Source organism: Acinonyx jubatus, chromosome C2 (assembly GCF_027475565.1).
Source record: "Acinonyx jubatus isolate Ajub_Pintada_27869175 chromosome C2, VMU_Ajub_asm_v1.0, whole genome shotgun sequence".
Taxonomy (NCBI): Eukaryota; Metazoa; Chordata; class Mammalia; order Carnivora; family Felidae; genus Acinonyx; species Acinonyx jubatus.
Window position 1 is genome coordinate 83,224,128 of NC_069384.1, and position 21,649 is coordinate 83,245,776.

General features: G+C 37.6%; 1 long non-coding RNA gene across 1 annotated transcript; it reads right to left on the reverse strand.

Moving 5' to 3' along the window:
* Positions 1 to 521: 521 nt before the first annotated feature.
* On the reverse strand, positions 522 to 5,182 carry LOC128315058 (uncharacterized). The gene is made up of 3 exons (XR_008297425.1): positions 4,896 to 5,182; positions 3,795 to 3,923; positions 522 to 1,864 (listed from the first exon to the last, which is right to left on the reverse strand). It is a non-coding gene; the product is annotated as an uncharacterized LOC128315058 (long non-coding RNA).
* Positions 5,183 to 21,649: the final 16,467 nt, after the last annotated feature.

Here is a 21,649-nt window from a genome sequence, read left to right on the forward strand (position 1 = left end):
TTCTTTTTGCTGCCAGAAGTGGAACTCTGAGGCCTTTTTTGTTCAAGTGCCTCTTTAATAAGGTTTAACATATTTACAACTAGTTCTTCAGCTGAGTTTTAAAAAGGTGTCAGACAACAAAACCTATCTTACTCATCACGATCAAGCCGTGTTCCTCAGAGTTCCAGTTTTATGATCTTCCCACTTACTTTATCTTGCATGTGGAATGTAAACTTGCCACAGAAGGCTGGATTTAGAATGTTCAAATGAGCAATTATCTTTTAACACCAACACCAGTCATGCATACAATTTGGCAGATTGAAGATTACATACAGAAGAGACTTGAAGTTTCTTTCAAAACAAATAGAGGAGTGAGAACATTAAGTGAAAGCCAATGAGCTCCATCTCTTTGAAAAGTTAAATAAAACTTTTTATTTATTTATTTATTTATTTATTTATTTATTTATTTATTTATTTATTTATTTATTTATTTTTACAATTCATTAGCTTGACATTAATGAGATTGACAGTCTTTAAAAATTTATAAAAATTTTCGGGGTGCCTGGGTGGCTCAGTCGCTTAAGCGTCCGACTTCAGCTCAGGTCATGATCTTGTGGTTCATGAGTTAGAGCCCTGCTTCAGGCTCTGTGCTGAGAGCTCCGAGCGTGGAGCCTGCTTCAGATTCTCTGTCTCCTCTCTCTCTGCCCCTACCTGTTTGCTCTCTCTCTCTCTCTCTTTCTCCAAAAACAAGCACTACATTTTTTTTTAATTTATAAAAATTTTCTCCTAAACCATCATACATATCCTGTGTATTCAAAGATTTTCTGTGAATGCAGCAATGTGTAAATTTGTTTTCAAGTGTAAGGTTGACTGTAGAAGATTCATAGGCATTTCTGAATCCTATACTTAAAGTTAAAAACGGATAGTATAAGGTGGAATACCATGGATACATCAGCTGTAGTCTCATCCTAAACAATAATCTTTGTGAAACCATAAGCTTGATATACTAGTTATTTTTTCCTACAATATTCCATGTATCCTTTGCCATAGTGTATCTCAGTTCAGAAAATACCATATTCAGGCAAGGGGAAGCTGTGGGTATCAGAACAAAGTGAGCTTACTTTCTGAAATTGCACCACAGAGTCCTCATTGGGGGGCCTGGCTGGTCTGGAGTGATTGAAGCTCTGTGCAAGACGCTGATTGGCAGGTATTGTTTTTTGACAAATAAACAAGTCTGGGCAGGCAGAGTCTTGAGTCCCCTTCACATTTTAAAGTGTCTATTTAGTTCTCAAGAAATGAAGTTTATGTTCACTCCCATCTTTGGCCTTGGTTACTTCTCAGTACCCCACAGAGGCAGGATCAACTCGTCTTTAAGGTTTCTCCTAACACATTAGTCTTGTGCAATATGTGAGTCCTGGGCGATGTGTTGGCATTCACCACGGCCTCTTCTTACTACCACGCTAATTACTGTAACAAACCAAAAGAGAAAACAGGTCCCTCCACTGTGAACCTCAACAGGCTCCCAATAAGGAAAGTATTTTTTTCTTTAAAGACTGCTTAATCTACAGATTATTTCATGAAGAAATATCTTGATTCAAATGACTCAGTCACTTTCATCTGTTATTCCTTCTTAGAGAACATTCAGTTCATACAGCTTCTTCATACAGCTAAGATAGTCTTGGTGATTTTATTCATTCACCCCTAGGGTGAAGCCAATGCCTGGAAAGATAGAGTAGAGAAATGGGAAGAAACTAACACTTCTGGTGACTCTATTGGAGCCTCTAGATCAACCTCTGCTTGAAGTTTTAGTCGGAATCTTCAGTTATATAAGGCACTGCAATATCTTCATTGTATAGCCTTCCTTGATTTACGATGATGTTACGTCCTGATAAACCCAATGAAAGTTGAAAATATCATAACTTGATAATGCATTTAATACACCTAACCTACCAAATATCATAGATTAGCCTAGCCTACCTTAAATGTGCCCAGAACAGTTACATTAGCTTACAGTTCGGCAACACAAAGCCTATTTTGTAATAAAGTGTTGAATATCTCATGTAATTTATTGAATACTGTGCCACGGGTTGAAAAACAGGAAGGTTGTAAGGGTACAGAATGGGTGTGAGTGTATCAGTTCACCGTCATGACAGTGTGGCTGGCCCTCAAAACTGTGGTTTGCTGCCATCGTTTAGCATCGTGAGAGTATCATACCAACTGTTGCCAGCCCAGGAAAAGATCAAAATCAAAATTCAAAATCTTAAGTTTTGTTCCTATTGAACATATATCACTTTCACACCATCATAAAGTTGAAAAGTCATTTTGAGCCATCATAAGCTGGGGACTGTCTGTATAAGACAGATAACAGATTTTGGTTACTAGCAGTTAGAGGTATCCCAATGAAAATACCTCCATTTAGAGTATAACTTGAGGGAAACCAATGTTCTAGGTCACACTTCCTGCTTTAAGAAAACCAATTCTACAAAAACCCAGATTTATGAAACAGTATATTACTTGCATCTTAAAAGGAGTTTAAAAAATTTTATGGAGGTTTTACTACAAGGTTTCATTATTTAGCCAGTTTCTCCAATGAATCCAAAATGTGGCTCATGAGATATATATATACTTTTTCAGGGACATATCATTTACATAAAATGGAAGCACACCTATTCTGGGCTCCTGGGTACTTAAATGTGCCTCTGTGCTCAACTTCAGAGGGTCCAGTGGTAGGCAACCTAATGTAGCAGTTATCTAAGTTTCCTCCAGGAGTTAGTGGGAAGCTTGCACAGTCTGGGATTTGTAGTTAGACATATCTGTTGTCAAGCAAACAAGAGTGAATTGAACACACACTGTTTGTGAAGAACGTTTGTTGAGGGGAATTCAGGGAGATGTGAGTTTAGCAGGTATGTGGTTACTCAGTTGCTCATTATATTCTAGGAGTGCACGGTGACCCTGCCCTTAAACTTTAGGGTTTACAAGTAGGGTGACCACATGTCCCAGTTGGCTCAGGAGAACCCCAGTTTATGCCACCATAATTATTAACACCCCCCTCTGTTAGTTTCTACTTATAAGCTGCATATTGGGGGAGCACGAGCAGATAGAGGTACACAGATCAAAAGTAAGTTTGAGGAACAGGACAGCCTAAGGATGGGATGGGTCAGCATTTAGAGAAACAGGGCAGAGGCTACAGCAATAATTTATTATCGCATAGATAAGAATGGGATTTATTGTTAGGCCCAGTGAATGGGATAGGATGAGTACACTGTTTTGACTTTTGAGATGAAAACAAAGACTGAAATAAATTAAACAAACTCAGTGACAACTAGCCAATGGCTAGTGCTGTTATATATCAATAATACAGGTTTCTGCTCCTCCGGTACTGAGTGATTAGCTTCCTTTCTGCATCTTGCTCACTCCTCACATCAACCTTACCTTCTGAACCCCAACCTGGCCCCATATCCTTCTGTGGCAGCTGCTGCCAACTGTGAGAGCTGGCACATGAGATAACACTTATTTGTGCTTGTCACGTCATTCTATCTGCTCCTGAATGTCAGAGTGGGGACTAACACAGCTATGGGTTTTGCGAGAAAACAAATGATCTCGAGTTTTATCAGCTGGAAAGCTTTGTGAGGAGACAAAAGAATTCATTCATTCATTATTTTCAATAAATATTTGTTTCCATGGAAGAAAAGGGATGAGATTCATCTCACAGATGTTTGTTAATGGCAAAGTAGCATCAGACCTCATGGTGTGCAGAGAGAGGTAAAGGACCACGAGGTTCCCGAGACAGCAAGCAGCAGCAAGCACGTACTCACCTGTAAGGAAGCAACTGTAGCATTCATCTTCTTCCACAGAGGGGCACTCCAAGCTCATCACCGAAAACGCCCGCTGCGCTGTTTCAGAGAGCGGTTGGAGAACCAGCGCTGGCGAGCTTTTCTCCACACCTAGGGGTTATTAGTGAGTGGAATTAAAAGTGCAGTGGCAGAGCTGTGTGAATGAGGCAAAGCTATTTGAGTTTCAATCCTTATGGTGTTAGCAACCTAACCTACTCTAAACTGAGTCACAATGAAAAATGGAACAGAAGTGTGCTAAATTTCATTTAAGATCTGTTTTGGTCTCCACTATACACAGATGAAATAATTATACAAAAGATGGTATCATTTGGGGGGGAATAGAATTCTCAGTTAAAGCTACAGCATGGCTTATCAGAAAACTCTAGGCAACTCTACCTCAAACGCTCACCCTTCATCAGAATGGGCAACACAGAATTCAAATTACATCTTGAATAAACCGAATTTTAGATATAACTTAAGTCCCAACACATATTCAATACCTTTAACCCTGTGTCTGGGACAAAAATCTTTTAACATTTCCAAAGGCCCGTGGCATTTCCAAATCAGCAGTGGATGAGGGTGGGACTGGTGGCTCTGATGATGCAGATACGAGTGGATGGGGGTGGCCCTTAATATTTGTTTTTCACTTTCTTAAATGGAACCTTCAAAGGGGACGCTTACCTTTCCTAGTAAGAAAAAGAAAGACTTTGAAGACCAAAGCCGGGAACGCCGGCGCAGGTGCCGCCAAGCGCTCTGGCCCCCCGTCCGCCTAGCAGAGGCGCGGCGGCAGGGAGCGCAGCGCTGGGGGCCCACGCGTTTCCGCGGGCGAGGGGCGCGCGGGCGGCTTGCCGCTCTCCACCAGTCGCCCGGGTGTACGGAAAGGGCTAATTGCTTTGCAACTGAGCAGCGAGTTTAAAAGGAAGCACGGAAAGCCCAAGGGATCACAGCCCAGATTGTGAAGCAGGCAGAGCTTTGAGGGTCCCCGGGGCGAGAGGGGAAAGGGCCGCCCGCCCGGCGGTGGACAGATGGATGCGGGCTCCCGCAGGCGGCGCGCGGGGGGCGGCCGCAGCAACATCTTCCCACCTGGTTCAAATTTATTCCCGGCCGCGGCGAGCTGGAACAGGAAATGTTCGGTCTTTCATGTTGGTTTTGCACCTCCAGGCGAGCACTGATTAGTCGGTTGACTTGTGCCGCACTTGAAGTTCACCATTTATTATTAAAGAGAAGTGGCTGTGATTAGTTCTGAATCCTCAGAGAACTAAATAAATATTTACAAAATAAGAACGTTCAGCCATAAAGGAATGGCTCGAACAGGTTTCTGAAATCCCGGCGAGGGCCCGAAGTGCCTCCCCCAGGCAGGAAGTGGAGTTGCGGGGCTTCCCGCCGGAGGCTGCCTTCTGCAGACAGCAGGTCGGCTGGGGACCTTTGTGAATCTGGGCAAAACCAAGAACATCCCAGGACTGAGTCAGACTCCGTGGTCTGGGGTTTTAAGTGATTTTATAGGCTGTGTTTCCCTTGCAAAGGCCGAGGTGAACGTCACGCTAAACTTTGAACCTGACTTTAAAAAGATTTTAAACAATAACGTAGCATTTTATTTCTCAAGTAATAAAGAGGACTGATTCGTGTTGCTTGGAACTTCAGGAAGATTTTCTTAGCCTGAGTATGCTCCAAAATGTATCCAAATTGTGAGCCTTCCAAGGAGCATATTGAGACGGGTTATTGGGCAGTTAAATTACATGATGGCATGGTTGTCAAAAGCATTAACGTTGGTTATTGAAAAAGCTTTTTTCTTAATCATTAGACAGTTTACTGTAGAAAATGTAGAATATGTACATATCTACACACCCATATCATGCTCTCACTATCTCCAGTTCTGTATCATGATTTTTTTTTTTCAATCACACTTTTTTGGTGAACATTTTCCAATGGTATTAAATATTTTCAGAAAAAGTTTTCAGTTGTGGAGGATTGAGGTGATTTTCAGCTTCCACTATTATAAAAAGCACACTTAACATCCTTGTGCAAAAATCTTTTTACATGTTTCTGATACAAAATTCCCAGGTGTGGAATTGCCAGGACAAAGCCCGTGAAAAATTTTAAGGTTCTTAGTGTATCTTGCCAAATTTATAGAATGTAAATTGAAGGCATTCAATAGGTAAAACATTATTTTCATTTGAATTTCTTTGATTATGAGCTGTGTTTAATATTACACTAAGAGCTCTTCCAGAGCAGGGCCATTTTTAGCTCATCACCATATATACCTTTTGTATAACGCCAGGCCCTCAATAAATATTTGCTGATTGAATGAATAAAAGAATGAATAAATGTTAGTAAGATATTTGAATTTCTTGTTTCACCAGTTGGTTTTTTGTACTGTTCATTTATCTATTATTGTGACAGTTGTCTTTCCTATTAATTTGTAAACTGCTTTACATAATAAGGACTTAAACTTTTTGTCACATGTGGCAAACCCCCCTTTACGTATAAGTGTGTGTGTGAGTACTTTTTGATTTCCAGAAGTTAAAAAAATCATTTCATAAGTATGCATTTGTGACTCTATCACACACACAAATTAATTTGCTATAGCTAATTACTATGCAATCTAAGATTTGAGGTAGTTTTACATATTTAGACAGCTCATTTTCCTTCCTATTCACCAAGTTTTTTTCTTGGCCTTGAAGTTTTTTTTCAGGACATAATGTGCCAGGTAAAAAGGTATCACAATCTTAGTCTTAGTCTGACAAACACCAGGCTCAAGACGTGTTGTCATACTAGGGAAAGATCTGTCAACTCCTTAGTTCCCAAACAACTATCCAGTAAATGCTTCTTGCTGCTCTTTTATTTGTCTTTTTCTTTTCTTGTTCATTATTATTAAAGACATGAATAGAAGAAGGATCTTTGCTTCTTAAAGGGTTTTCCACAGGTATCTCATCCCCACTGAACATATAATCCCTTTTAGTATCCCACCTGGTTGAAATGACATGATGTTAGGGACCATGGGATGGAAATGGAGTGCCATTATTTCAAGTAGTAATGCTTTAAAAGTTTGGGAGCATGGATATCTAATGGAGAGAGAGAGTAAGCCTTAAATTTCTTTTCTTTGTGTAAGTATTCCCAGAAATAAAAGCATGATACAGAAGCCAAAAACTTGTCTGAGGCAAACACTAGAGCGTTTTAAGTCCCGAAAGCTGACAAGATGCCACATTCCATGTACTTTTGTTAGGTTAGGCTTGAGGCTCAGAGATGGGAAAGGAGCCTGTGTGGAGTAGATTATTTTTTTCTTCTTACCTTAACACCAGTTTGGGTTACCTGCAGCCCTGCTTCATTTTGTCTTTACTCTAGACCTAGAACAGCCTCTAACTGGGACACTGATGGTCTGAACTAGAAAAGCCTCTGTGAACTCTACACCGGCCCTTACTGCTTCTGTTAAGAAGTGAAACACATCACATGGAATTGTTTAAAAATAAAATCATTCAGTTCAATAAGCCTTTAGCATTGCTTTCTGGTTATTTGCTTGACTTTTGCAGAAGCTGAGGGAGGTAGGTGTTACCGGTGAGAAAAACAGTGAAGGAGAGTTAGCCCATTCAGATTCTGTGGATTACCACTATTTGTCCTTCAAGGCCCATTGAATTTCTGGAGTCTTCTTAGATAACTCTAGTCAACACTGGCATGCTCCTTCTGCCTACCTTTCATTCATTTACACATTCCATAACTATTTATTGAAGCCGAATACATGTAGTGGACAATACAGGCATAGTTTGTGCTTTCATGGAGTTGACTTTCTAGTAGGAGGAAACAGATAAATAAGTAAGGGCATAAGTCAATAGGACAGTTTCAGATGGTGAAAAGTGCTGTGAAGAAAAAGCATGCTCGGGAGTGTTGCAGGTGGGGTGAGGTGCTGGCTGACGCTGGATGGTTAGGGAAGACTTTTCTCAGGAGTTAACACAGGACCCGAGATCCTACTGAAAACAAACAATCAGCTGTATCAGGGGAGGGACTAGCCGGTACAGAGGCCCTATGGCAGGTGGCAGCTTGGCACTGTGTCTGATGCTGATCAGAGTGAAGATGTGGGGGGTATGAGATGGGGTCTCAGAGGTCGGCAGGGTCTAGGACATTTCAGCTTCTGTGGAACTTTGGTGAGGAGTGTGCTTTTTTTTCCTTGGTAAGTGAAACAAGAAGCCATGAGAAGATTTTAAACTTCACAACACAAGCTCTGATTTGTGTTTGCAAGCAATCACTGAGATTGCTATCTGAAGAATGGACAGAGAACAGTGAGGGCTAGAGACAGAGGGACCAATTAAGACCTTGGCACTTGCTCATTTCCAAACTAAGGCTCTGAGGCTCTGGGTTACAAGCACCTTTAGGACAGGAACGTGCTGTCTTCTCCTCTACTTTCTCCTGTCCTTCCTCTCTTCCTTTGTTTTCTCTGTTACACTCCTACAGGCTCTAACACTGTTGGCATCATAGTGGGCTCAATTAAAACTTGCAGTTACTTGGAGAACCCTCTGCAAATTTTTGGATGTAGAATTGGCCCAGCATATTTGCCATTTGCTTTGAATATATGGAATCAACTTCTTTTAGTGATTTCACTTCCTTGGGAGAAGGTTACTCCATAATGAAGAGGTGGTGTTTTCTTTTAATTTTTCTTCAGTTTTATTGATGTATAATTGACACAAAATTGTAATATATTTAAAGTGTACAACATGGTGATTTGATACGAGTATACACTGTGAAAGGATTCCTACCTTACATATTACCTTTTTTCTTTTTTGGTGAGAACACTTAAATTCTACTCTCTTTACAAATTTCAATTATACAATACAGTATTATCAACTATAGTTATCATGTAATATATTAGATCCTCAGAACTTTTCTGAAAGTTTGTACCCTTTTACCAGCCTCTCCCTATTTCCTCCACTTTCCAACCCCTGGCAAACACCTATCTACTCTCTGTTTCTATGAATTCAACTTATTTTTAATTCCTCATATAAGTGATACCATGCAATATTTGCCTTTCTCTGTCTGGCTTATTTTACTTAGCATAATGCCCTCTAAGTTAATCTGTGTTGTCGCAAATAGCAGAATTTCCTTCTTTTTTAAAAGGCCGAACAAATATTCCATTTGTGTGTGTGTGTGTATCACATTTTCTTTATCCATTCATTTGTTGATGGAAACTTAAATTGTTTCCATAGCTTGGCTATTGTCAATAATGCTGCAATGAGCAGACATTTTTTCTAGCTAGTGATTTCATTTCCTTTGACTATATACCCAGATGCAGGATTGCTGAATCGTATGGTAGTTATATTTTTAGTTTCCTGAGGAAACTCTATATTGTTTTACATAGTGGCTGTACCAGTTTACATTCCCAACAGTGTGCAAAGGTTTCCTTTTCTGCATATCCTTGCCGGCATTTGTTATCTTGTCTTTTTGATAATAGATATCCTAACAAGTGTTAGGTGATATCTCACTGTGGTTTTGCTATACATTTCCCTGATGATTGTGGTGCTGAGCACCTTACCCTATACCTGTGGGCCATTTGTATACCTTCTTTGGAAAAATGCCTGTTCAAGTCTTTTGACCACTTTTAAATTGGGTTATTTGCTTTTTTGCTATTGAGTCATATGAAGTCCTTCTGTATTTTGTAAATTAATAAAAATGTAATTTGTAGTAGTATTACAGTTAGAAATATTGTATGATATGTAGTTGTGTAGGATATGTAGTTTGAAAATATTGTCTCCCATTCCATAGGTTGCTTTTTCATTTTGTTGATGGCTTCCTTTGCTGTGCAAAAGCTTTTTAGTCTGAGGTAATCCTACTTGTTTATTTCGCTTTTATTGCTTTTGTTTTTGGTATCAAATCCCAAAAAATCATTGCCAAGACTGATGTTAAGGATCTTATTCCCTATGTTTTCTTCTAGGACTTTTATGGTTTCAGGTCTTATTTTTAAGTCTTTAAAATATTTTTGGTTGATTTTTGTGTATATGGTATAAGATAGGAGTCCAGTGTCATTATTTTTTATGTGAATGTTCAGTTTTCTCAGCACCATTTATTGAAGAGACTATCTTTTCCCCCCTTGTATATTCTCGCTTCCTTTGTCAAAAATTAATTGGCTATATATGCATGAATTTATTTCTGGTTTTCTATTCTGTTACATTGATCTATTCTGTTTTAATGATCTATGCATATACTGTTTTGATTACTGTAGCTTTGTAATATCATTTGAAAATAGGAAATGTGATGCATCCAACTTTGTTCTTCTTAAGATTGCTTTGGCTATTTGTGGGTTTTTGTGGTTCCATACAAATGTTAGGATATTCTATTTCTGTGAAAACTGTCATTGGAGTTTTGATAGGGATTGTATCAAATCTGTAGATTGCTTTGGGTAGTATGGACATTTTAGCAGTATTAATTCTTCCAATCTATGAGTATGATATATCTCTCCATTTATTTGTGTTGTCTTCAAACTGTTTCATTAATGTCTTAATAGTTTTCAGTGCCTTTCATCTCTTTGGTTAAATTTATTCCTAGGTATTTTATTCCTTTTGATGCAATCATAAATAGGATTACGTTCTTAATTTCTCTTTCTGATAGTTTGTTGTTAGTGTATAGAAATGTAACTGATTTTTGTATATTGAGTTTGTATCCTGCAACTTTACTGAATTTGTTTATTAGTTCTAGCAGTTTTTTGATAGAGTCTTTAGAATTTTCTATATGTAATATCATGTCTTCATGATATTACAAACATGAGCCAATTTTACTCCTTCCCTTCTGATTTGGATACTTTTTATTTCTTTTTTCTTACTTACTTGTTCAGGCTAGGACTTCCAACACTATGCTCAATAAAAATGGCAAGAGTAGGCATCCTTATCTTATTCTTGCTCTTAGAGGAAAAGCTTTCAGTTTTCATCATTGGGTATGATGTTAGCTATGGGCTTGTCATATAGAGCCTTTATTTTGTTGATACACTTTTTTTCTGTACCCAGTTTATTAAAAGTTTTTATCATAAAAAGATGTTAATTTTGTCAAATGCTTCTTATGCATCTGTTGAGATGATCATATGATTTTTATCCTTCATTTTGTTAATGTGGTATATCGCGTTTATTGATTTTCGAATGTTGAACCATGCTTGCATCCCTAGACTAAATCCCATTTGATCATAGTGTAAGATCTTTTTAATGTACTATTGAATTCATTTTGCTCATATTTTGCATCTATGTTCACCAGAGTTATTGGCCTGTAATCTTCTTTCATTTCTTTTTAAACTTTTATTTATTTTTGAGAAAGAAGGACAGACTGGGTGAGCAGGGGAGGGGCAGAAAGAGAGGGAGACACAGAAACCAAAGCAGGCTCCAGGCTCTGAGCTGTCAGCACAGAGCCCTACTCAGGGCTTGAACTCACAAACTATGAGATCATGAGCTGAAATGAAGTCGGATTCTTAACCCACTGAGCCACCCAGGCGCCCTTGGCCTGTAATTTTCTTTCCGTGTACTGTCCTTCTCTGGCTTTATTTTCAGGGTAATTCTGGCCTCATAAAATCAGTTTGTGAATGTTCTCTGATCTTCTATTTTTTGGAGTTTGAGAAGGATTGATAGTAATTCTTTAAATGTTTGGTAGAATTCACCAGTGAAGCCATCTGGTCTTAGACTTTTCTGTATTGGGAGATTTTTGATTACTTATTCAATCTCCTTACTAGTAATTGGTCTGTTTAGATGTTCTATTTCTTTATGATGTAGTCTTGGTAAATTGTATGTTTGTAGGAATTTATTCATTTTATAGGTTATCTAATTTTTTGGCATCTGATTGTTTTTAGTAGTTTCTTATGATCCTTACTATTTCTGTGTTTTCAGTTGTAATGTTTCCTCTCATTTCTGGTTTTACCCATTTGAGCCTTTTCTGCTTAGTCTAGCTAAAGGTTTGTCCATTTTGTTTATCTTTTCAGAGAACCAGTTCTTAGTTTTATTATCTTTCCTCTTTTTACAAAAAAACCATTTATTTATTTATTTTGAGAGAGAGTAAGCAGGGGAGGGGCAGAGTGAGAGGGAGAGAGAATCCCAAGCTGGCTCCATGCTGTCAGCACAGAGCTTGATGTGGAGCTCAATCTCATGAACCATTAGATCATGACCTGAGCCCAAATCAAGAGTTGGATGCTTAACCAATTGAAGCATCCAGGCATCACTCTTTCCTCTTATCTTTTTATTTTCTTTTTCATTTATTTCCACTATGATCTTTTTTATTATCTACTTCTACTAACTGTGGGGTTAGTTTGTTCTTTTTCTAGTTCTTTGAGCTGTAAAATTAAGTTGTTTATTTGAGATCATTCTTTTTTCTTAATATAGGCACTTATCATTATAAATGTCCCTCTTAGAACTACTTTTTTGCTGCATGCCATAAGTTTTGGTATGTTATGTTCCCCCTTTTATTTGTTTCAAGATATTTTCTTTCTTTTTTTTTAATGTTTTTAAAAAAATATTTATTTATTTTGAGAGAGACAGAGACAAAGTGTGAGTGGGGAAGAGTCAGAGAGAGAGGGAAACACAGAATGTGAAGCAGGCTCCAGGATCTGAGTTGCCAGCACAGAGCCCGATGTGGGGCTTGGACTCATGGACCATGAAATTATGACTTGAGCTGAAGTCAGACGCTTAAGCGACTAAACCACCCAGATGCCCCAAGATATTTACTGATCTCCATTAAAATCTTTTTTAAAATGTTTATTCATTTTTGAGAGACAAAGAGAGACAGAGTGTGAGCAGCAAAGGGCAGAAAGAGAGGGAAACACAGAATCTGAAGCAGGTTCCAGGCTCTGAGCTGTCAGCACAGAACCTGACGCAGGGCTTGAACCCACAAACTGTGAGGTCATGACCTGAGTGGAAGTTGGACACTTAACCGACTGAGTCACCCAGGCACCCCACTGATTTCCATTTTTATTTCTTCTTTGACCCATAGTTGTTCAGGAGCAAGTTGTTTAATCTCCACATATTTGTGAATTTTCTAATTTTCTTCTTGTAGAAGAAAATCTTCTTTCTTCTTTTTCTAATTTTTCTTCTTGATTTCTGGTTTTATACTACTGTGGTTGAAAAAGATGCTTGTTGTGATTTCAAACTTAAGTATATTAAGACTTAGTTTGTGTCTTAACACATCATCTATCCTGAAGAATCTTCCATGTATATTGGAGAAGAATGTGTATTTTGTTGCTGTTGGATGAAATGTTCTGTGTGTGTCATTTAGGTCCATTTGGCTATGTGCTGTTTAAGTCCAATGTTTCCTTATTCATTTTCTGTCTGGAGTATCTATCCATTGATGAAAATGGGGTATTGACATTTCCTATTATTATTGTATTGCTGTCTATTTCTCCCTTCAGATCTGTTAATATTTACTTTATATATTTAGGGGCATAAATATAACTGTTATATCCTCTCAAAGAATCAACTTCTTTATAATTATATAATGATCTTCTTTGCCTCTTATTATAGTTTTAAAAACAATTTTGTTTTTTAATGTTTATTTTTTTTTGAAGGAGAGAGAGAAACAAAGTATAAGTGGGGGAGGGGCAGAGAGAGAGGGAGACACAGAATCCAAAGCAGGCTCCAGGCTCTGAGCTGTCAGCACAGAACCTGATGTGGGGCTCAAACCCACGAACTGTGAGATCATGACCTGAGCCAAAGTCGGAGGCTTAACTGACTGAGTCACCCAGGTGCCCTGCCTCTTGTTAGTTTTTGACTTAAAATCTATTGTATGTGATGTAGGTATAGCTGCTACCTTTTCTCTTTTTTTAATTTCAATTTGCATAGAACATCTTTTCCTATCTCTTCATTTTCAGTGTGTGTGTGTCTTTAAAGCTGAAGTGAGTCTCTTGTAGGCAACATATAATTGGGTCTTTTTTTTGTTGTTTTTAAAATCACTTTACCTACTCTATATCTTTTAATTGGAGAATTTAGTCCATTTACGTTTAATACAAATATTGATAAGTATAGACTTACTATTGACATTTGGTGAAGTATTTTCTGGCTATTTTGTAATTTCTTTGTTCATTTTTCCCCTCTCTTGTTCTCTTCCTTTATGATTTAATGTATTTCTGTAGATAGGGAGTGGGAGGGAGGGGAGCGTGTGTGATGGGTATTGAGGAGGGGCACCTTTTGGGATGAGCACTGGGTGTTGTATGGAAACCAATTTGACAATAAGTTTCATATATTGAAAAAAATGTATTTCTGTAATAGTATGTTTTGATTCCTTTCTCTTTATTTTGTATTTCTGTTATAGGTCTTGCTTTGTGGGTACCATGAGGCTTACACAAAACATTTATAGTTATAACAGTCTATTTTAAACTAATAACAACTTAACTTCAAATGCATAAGAAAGCTCTAGATTTTTACACTCACCCCCACTCCCCATTTTATGTTTTTAGGGTTACAATTTACATCTTTTAGTGTTGTGTTTCCATTACCAGTTATTATAGTTATAGTTACTTTTAATGCTTTTATATTTTAATTTTTATACTTGATTACAAAGTAATTTACCCATCACCATGATAATATTAGTGTATTCTGGATTTAACTATGTATTTACCTTTACCAGTTAGTTTTATACTTTCACATGTTTTCATGTTACTAATTAACATGCTTTCATTTCAGCTTTAAGAGCTCCCTTTTACATTTCTTGTAAAGATGGTCTAGTGCTGATGAACTTCTTCAGCTTTTGTTTGTCTGGAAAATTCTTTATCATTCCTTTAATTCTGAGGTGAAGGACAACTTTGCCAGTTAAGGTAGTCTTGGTTGGTAGCTTTTTAATTTCAGCACTTTAAATGTATCATCTCACTTCCTTCTAGCCTGCATAATTTCTTCTGAAAATCTGCTCATAGTCTTATGGGGGGGGGGTCCCTTTTAAGTAGTAAGTGTGGATCTCTATAGGTTTATTTTCTTTAGTACTCTTCATGCTTCTTGAATCTGGATTTCTGTTTCTTTCCTCACATTAGAAAAATTTTCAGCTATTATTTTTCACAATAAACTTACTGCCTCTTTCTCTCTCTCTCTCTCTCTTCCTTCTGAGACTTCTATAATGGATATATAGATCTGTTTGATGTTGTATTATAGGTCCCTTGTACTATCTCCACAGTTTTTTATTCTTTTTCTTTTTGTTCCTCTAATTGGATGAATTCTATTGCCCTGTCTTTGAATTCACTAATCCTTTCTTCCAACTGATCTAGTTTGTTGTTGAACCCTTTGATTGAATTTTACAGTTTAGCTATTTCTTTCTTCAGCTCTGTGATTTCTATTTGGCACTTTAAAAAATTTTCTATTTCTTTATTGAAATTCTCTCTTTGTTCGTGCATTTCTCTCCTGACCATGAACATATTTATGACCATTATTTGAACTCTCTATTGGGTAAATCACTTACCTTCATTTCATTAAGATCAGTTCTAAAGAATTATCTTGTTCTTTTGTTTGGAACACATTCCCCTGTTTCTTTATTTTCCTTGACTCTCTGTGTTGGTTTCTCTGCATTATATAAACCATCACCTCTCCCATTCTTAACAGACTGGTCTCATGTAGGAGATAAGCCTTTTCAATTAGCCTAGCCTAAGCTCCTGGCTGTTTCTGAAACTTTTGTGATTGTCCAGTCACCATCTTTGTTTTTTGTGGTACCCAATATTTGAGGATGTGCCAAGATCCATCAGTGTCCCAAAGGAGATGATTGTAGTCAATGCCTAGAAGCAGGCCGATTAGATGCCAGACCCCAAAGCAGCAGCTGGGAAAAAATGTATTTAAGCCAAGGGAAAAATTCCAGGAAAAAAACAGAAAAAAGCATTTTTCCTACTTCCTCTGCACTGAGGTCTGGGCTGTGGTGAGGGGTGGTGTACATGTGGTGAGTGCTTGTGATCTTGTTAAGAACTGTTTCTTTGTTTGCTATAGTCCTATAGGTCTCATGAACCCAAGCCCTGTTGGCTTTCAGAGCTAGGCACTTTGATGGTCCATCCCTCAGGCAGGATCCTTAAAAGATAGGGTGCTGGATGTGCAGTCCAATCCCTTTGCTCTTCAGGGAGAATCTGGGAGTTGTGAGTTCCCTTCTGATTGTATGGTGCTGTACTGGGAGTGAGATTTATGATAAGAGTATATCTCAGTATTTCTTACTTATTTTGATGTAGCTATTGTTTTATTCACATGATGTGTCAGAGTCTATTAGTTTCTGGAATCCTCTCAGAGAAGTGCTCTGTGTATGACTGTATACTGAAGGTGTCTGTGGGAGGAGGGAAGTTCAGGAGCCTCCTATGTCACTATCTTGGTTCCTCCCTCAAAGTTTTCTTAACATGAATTCACTACAATGGATATTTTGTCCTTTTTGAAACTAGTCATTGTTGCTTACTTAATATAGTAATTGAAATGTTGGAGACCTTTTGTAGTTATATAAAAACAGATTAGTCATTTCATTTTGTGAACTTTCCTTCACTCTTCAGATTTGCTTACTCAAACCAATTACACACTTTTGTTAAGTTTCTACTGGGTGATGACAGAGCTCTCCATAAAGAAAATGTGTCTTTAGTTGGTACACTATAAATAACCTCCATTTTTGCATATTATAATTATATGGTTGTAATTCTGGAGTCTCCTAATTCATTAGCCTCAAACACAGAGGTGCTTGGGTAGATCTTGAGATGTTCAAAGTAACTGCTTATGATATTTGGCCCCAGCTAATACTAAGTGAAGGCCAAGGATAATGGAAGAAGCTGTTGCTTTAGAAGGGGATGAAAGAGGGAGATTAGGGACTTATAGTAGTTGCTAACAGAGTTGAAGGAGAGCAGTCACATGGAAATCAGAATCAGAAATTTCTCATACCTGTTCTGGTTGGCTTTGAGTGTCTTCTTTGGGTCATAAAAGAAATGAAAATATTTCACCTCTTATCTATCCTACCTATAATAACTAAGAACACAGGTTTTGGTCTTAGAGATAACTGGGTTACAGTCAGGGCTTTGCCATTTACTGTGGGACTTTGAACAAATTCTTAAGCTCATTAAGCCTCAATTTCCAAAGCATAAATATGGGTTAATCATAGTACATACCTACTATGGGTTGAATGTTTGTGTTCCCTCAAAATACATATGTTGAAACCTGACCTCCAATGTGTTGGCATTTGGAGGTGGGGCCTTGGGGAGGTGATTAGGTCATGAGGATGCAGCTCATGAATAGGGTTCATGTTCTTATAAAAGGGACCCCATAGAGCTCCCTCTCCCCTTCATTTATGTGACAATACAGTGAGAAGATGGTGTCTATTAAGCAGGAAGCATGTTCTCACAGACACAAAATCTGCTGCCACCTTAATCTTGGACTTTGCAACCTCCAGACCTGTGAGAAATAAATTTCATTTATAAGCCACCCAGTCTATGGTATTTTTGTTATAGTAACCAAAACTGACTAAGACAATATCTCATAGTGCCTCTTTGAGAATTATATAAGATGATGCATACGAAGCATTTGGCATAGTGTAAATGCTCAGTAGATGTTAACTATTGTCATTAGCAACACTTTCTTACTATAGCAGTGATACCCATTCTTTACAAGCAATTAAGAAAATAAAGTCAAACAAAAGGAAATAAAATCATGCACAATTCCTTCATCCAGAGATAAACAGAGGTATCTACTCCCAATCATTTTCTCTGCATATCTTATCTTACAAATTTAATTTTATTATATAATATCTATTAATAGCTTTGTACATCATTATATAATCTTCTAAAATATTATCATGACAAGATAAATGTAATTCCATTGTATAGGTGTACTATACTATAGATTATCCTACCAAACCTTTTTTGTTTGATATTATTGTTTACAACTTTCTGCTATTGCAGTGAGTGCTGCAATAAACATTTTTATACAAACATTTTCTTTGGCTCAGTTATAAAAGTATAGTTACTGGATTGAATAATGGCAATGTTTTTAGAGTTTTGGATACTTACTGACCAATTAACCACCAGAAAGTTGTTAACATTTGTATTTTAATCAGCAGAATATGAGAGTAACCTTTCCCCTTTCCCCTCACTGACACCAGACATTAGCTTTTGAAGAAAATTTTCACTAATTCCCCTAAAATTTTTTGAGTGCATACTGTAGATCAGGCACTATTCTAGGCATGAGGATATAACAATAAACAAAACAGATAAAAATCTCCCTGCTTATAGAGCGAAAATAGAGTATGCTAAATGATGCGGTTGCTATGGAGGAAAATAAAGCAGGGCAGGAAGATACAGTGTCTGGTTTGTGGGGTAGGGAGAAGTACATTTTTTTAAACGTGTTTTATTTTTTATTTTTTAAAATTTACATCCAAATTAGTTAGCATATAGTGCAACAATGATTTCAAGAGTAGATTGCTTAGTGCCCCTTACCTATTTAGCCCATCCCCCACTCCCACAATCCCTCCAGTAACCCTCAGTTTGTTCTCCATATTTATGAGTCTCTTCTGTTTTGTCCCCCTCCCTGTTTTTATATTATTTTTGTTTCCCTTCGCTTATGTCCATCTGTTTTGTCTCTTAAAGTCCTTATATGAGTGAAGTCATATGATTTTTGTCTTTCTCTGACTGACTAATTTCACTTAGCATAATACCCTCCAGTTCCATCCATGTAGTTGCAAATGGCAAGATTTCATTCTTTTTGATTGCCGTGTAATACTCCATTGTGTATATATACCACATCTTCTTTATCCATTCATCCATTGATGAACATTTGGGCTCTTTCCATACTTTGGCTATTGTTGATAGTGCTGCTATAAACATGGGGGTGCATGTGTCCCTTTGAAACAGCACACCTGTATCCTGTGGATAAATGCCTAGTAGTGCAATTGCTGGGTCGTAGGGTAGTTCTAGTTTTAATTTTTTGAGGAACCTCCATACTGTTTTCCAGAGTGGCTGAACCAGCTTGCATTCCCACCAAAAATGCAAAAGAGATCCTTTTTCTCCGCATCCTCAACAACATATGTTGTTGTGAGTTGTTAATGTTAGCCATTCTGACATGTGTAAGGTGGTATCTCATTGTGGCTTTGATTTGTATTTCCCTGATGATGAGTGATGTTCAGCATTTTTTCATGTGTCAGTTGGCCATCTGGATGTCTTCTTTGGAGAAGTGTCCATTCATGTCTTTTGCCCATTTCTTCACTGGATTCTTCGTTTTTTGGGTGTTGAGTTTGATAAGTTCTTTATAGATTTTGGATACTAACCCTTTATTTGATAGGTCATTTACAACTATCTTTTCCCATTCTGTCGGTTGCCTTTTAGTTTTGCTGATCGTTTCCTTCACTGTGCAGAAGCTTTTTATTTTGATGAGATCCCAATAGTTCATTTTTGCTTTTGTTTCCCTTGCCTCTGGAGATATGTTGAGTAAGAAGTTGCTGCAGCTGAGGTCAAAGAAGTTTTTGCCTGCTTTCTCCTCGAGGATTTTGATGGCTTCCTGTCTTACATTTAGGTCTTTTATCCATTTTGAGTTTATTTTTGTGTATGGTGTAAGAAAGTGGCCCAAGTTCATTTTTCTGCATGTCACTGTCCAGTTTTCCCAGCACCACTTCCTGAAGAGACTATCCTTATTCCATTGGATATTCTTTCCTGCTTTGTCAAATACTAGTTGGCCAAACGTTTCTGGGTTCTCTATTCTGTTATATTGATCTGAGTGTCTGTTCTTGTGCCAATACCATATTGTCTTGATGATTACAACTTTGTAGTATAGCTTGAAGTCTGGGATTGTGATGCCTCCTGCTTTGGTTTTCTTTTTCAAGATCACTTTAGCTATTTGGGGTCTTTTGTGGCTCCATACAAATTTCAGGATTGTTTGTTCTAGCTCTGTGAAGAATGCTGGTGTTATTTTGATAGGGATTGAATTGAATATGCAGATTGCTTTGGATAGTATCGACATTTTAACAACATTTGTTCTTCCTATCCAGGAGCATGGAATCTTTTTCTATTTATTTGTGTCTTCTTCAATTTCTTTCATAAGCTTTCTACACTTTTCAGTGTATAGATTTTTCACCTCTTTGGTAAGATTTATTCCTAGGTATTTTATGGTTTCTGGTGCAATTGTAAATGGGATCGATTCCTTGATTTCTCTCTCTGTTGCTTCATTCTTGGTGAATAGGAATGCAACTGATTTCTGTGCATTGATTTTATATCTTGCAACTTTGCTGACTCATGAATCAGTTCTAGCAGTGTTTTGGTGGAGTCTTTTGGGTTTTCCATATGCAGTAACATGTCATCTGTGAAGAGTGAAAGTTTGACCTTCTTCTGGCTGATTTGGATGCCTTTTATGTCTTTGTGTTGTCTGATGGCTGAGGCTAAGACTTGCAATACTATGTTGAATAACAGTGGGCAAGAGTGGACATCCCCATCTTGTTCCTGACCTTAGGGGGAAAGCTCTCAGTTTTTCCTGATTGAGGATGATACTAGCGTTGGGTCATTTATATATGGCTTTTATGATCTCGATGTATGCTCTTTCTATTGCTACTTTCTTGAGGGTTTTTGTCAAGAAAGGATGCTGTACTTTGTCAAATGCTTTCTCTGCATCTATTGAGAGAATGGTATGGTTCTTGTCCTTTCTTTCATTGATGTGATGAATCACACTGATTGTTATGGATATTGAACCACCCTGTATCCCAGGTATAAATCCCACTTGGTCGTGGTGAATAATTTTTTTAATGTATTGTTGGATCTGGTTGGCTAATATCCTGTTGAAGGTTTTTGCATCCATGTTCATCAGGGAAATAGGTCTATCATTCTCCTTTTTAGTGGGGTGTCTGTCTGTTTTTGGAATCAAGGTAATGCTGGCCTCATAGAAAGAGTTTGGAAGTTTTCCTTCCATTTCTATTTTTTGGAACACCTTCAAGAGAATAGGTGTTAACTCTTCCTTAAATGTTTGGTAGAATTCCCCTGGAGAGCCATCTGGCCCTGGACTCTTGTTTTTTGGCAGATTTTTGATTACTAATTCAATTTCTTTACTGGTTATGGATCTGTCCAAATTTTCTGTTTCTTCCTGTTTCAGTTTTGGTGGTGTATATGTTTCTAGGAATTTGTCCATTTCTTCCAGATTGCCCATTTTATTGGCATATAATTCCTCATAATATTCTCTTATTATTGTTTTTACTTCTGCTGTATTGGTTGTGATCTCTCCTCTTTCATTCTTGATTTTATTTATTTGGGTCCTTTCCTTTTTCTTTTTGATCGAACCGGCTAGTGGTTTATCAATTTTGTTAATTCTTTCAAAGATCAGCTTCTGGTTTCATTAATCTGTTTTACTGTTTTATTTGGTTTAGACAGCATTAATTCCTGCTCTAATCTTTATTATTTCCTGTCTTCTGATGGTTCTTTTTCCAGCTCTTTAAGGTGTAAGTTTAGGTTGTGTATCTGAGACCTTTCTTCCTTTTTAAGGAAGGCCTGGAGTGCTATATACTTTCCTCTTATGACCACCTTTGCTGCGTCCAGAGGTTTTGGGTTGTGGTGTTATCATTTTCATTGACTTCCATATACTTTTTAATTTCCTCTTTAACTTCTTGGTTAGCTCATTCATTCTTTAGTCGGATGTTCTTCAGTCTCCAAGTATTTGTTACCTTTCCAAATTTTTTCTTGTGGTTGATTTCCAGTTTCATAGTGTTGTGGTCTGAAAATATGCACGGTATGGTCTGGATCTTTCTGTACTTGTTGAGTGCTGATTTGTGTCCCAGTATATGGTCTATTCTGGAGAACATTCCATGTGCACTGAAGAAGAATGTATATTCCGCTGCTTTAGGATGAAATGTTCTGAATATATCTGTTAAGTCCATCTGGTCCAGTGTGTCATTCAAAGCCATTGTTTCCTTATTGAGTTTTTGAT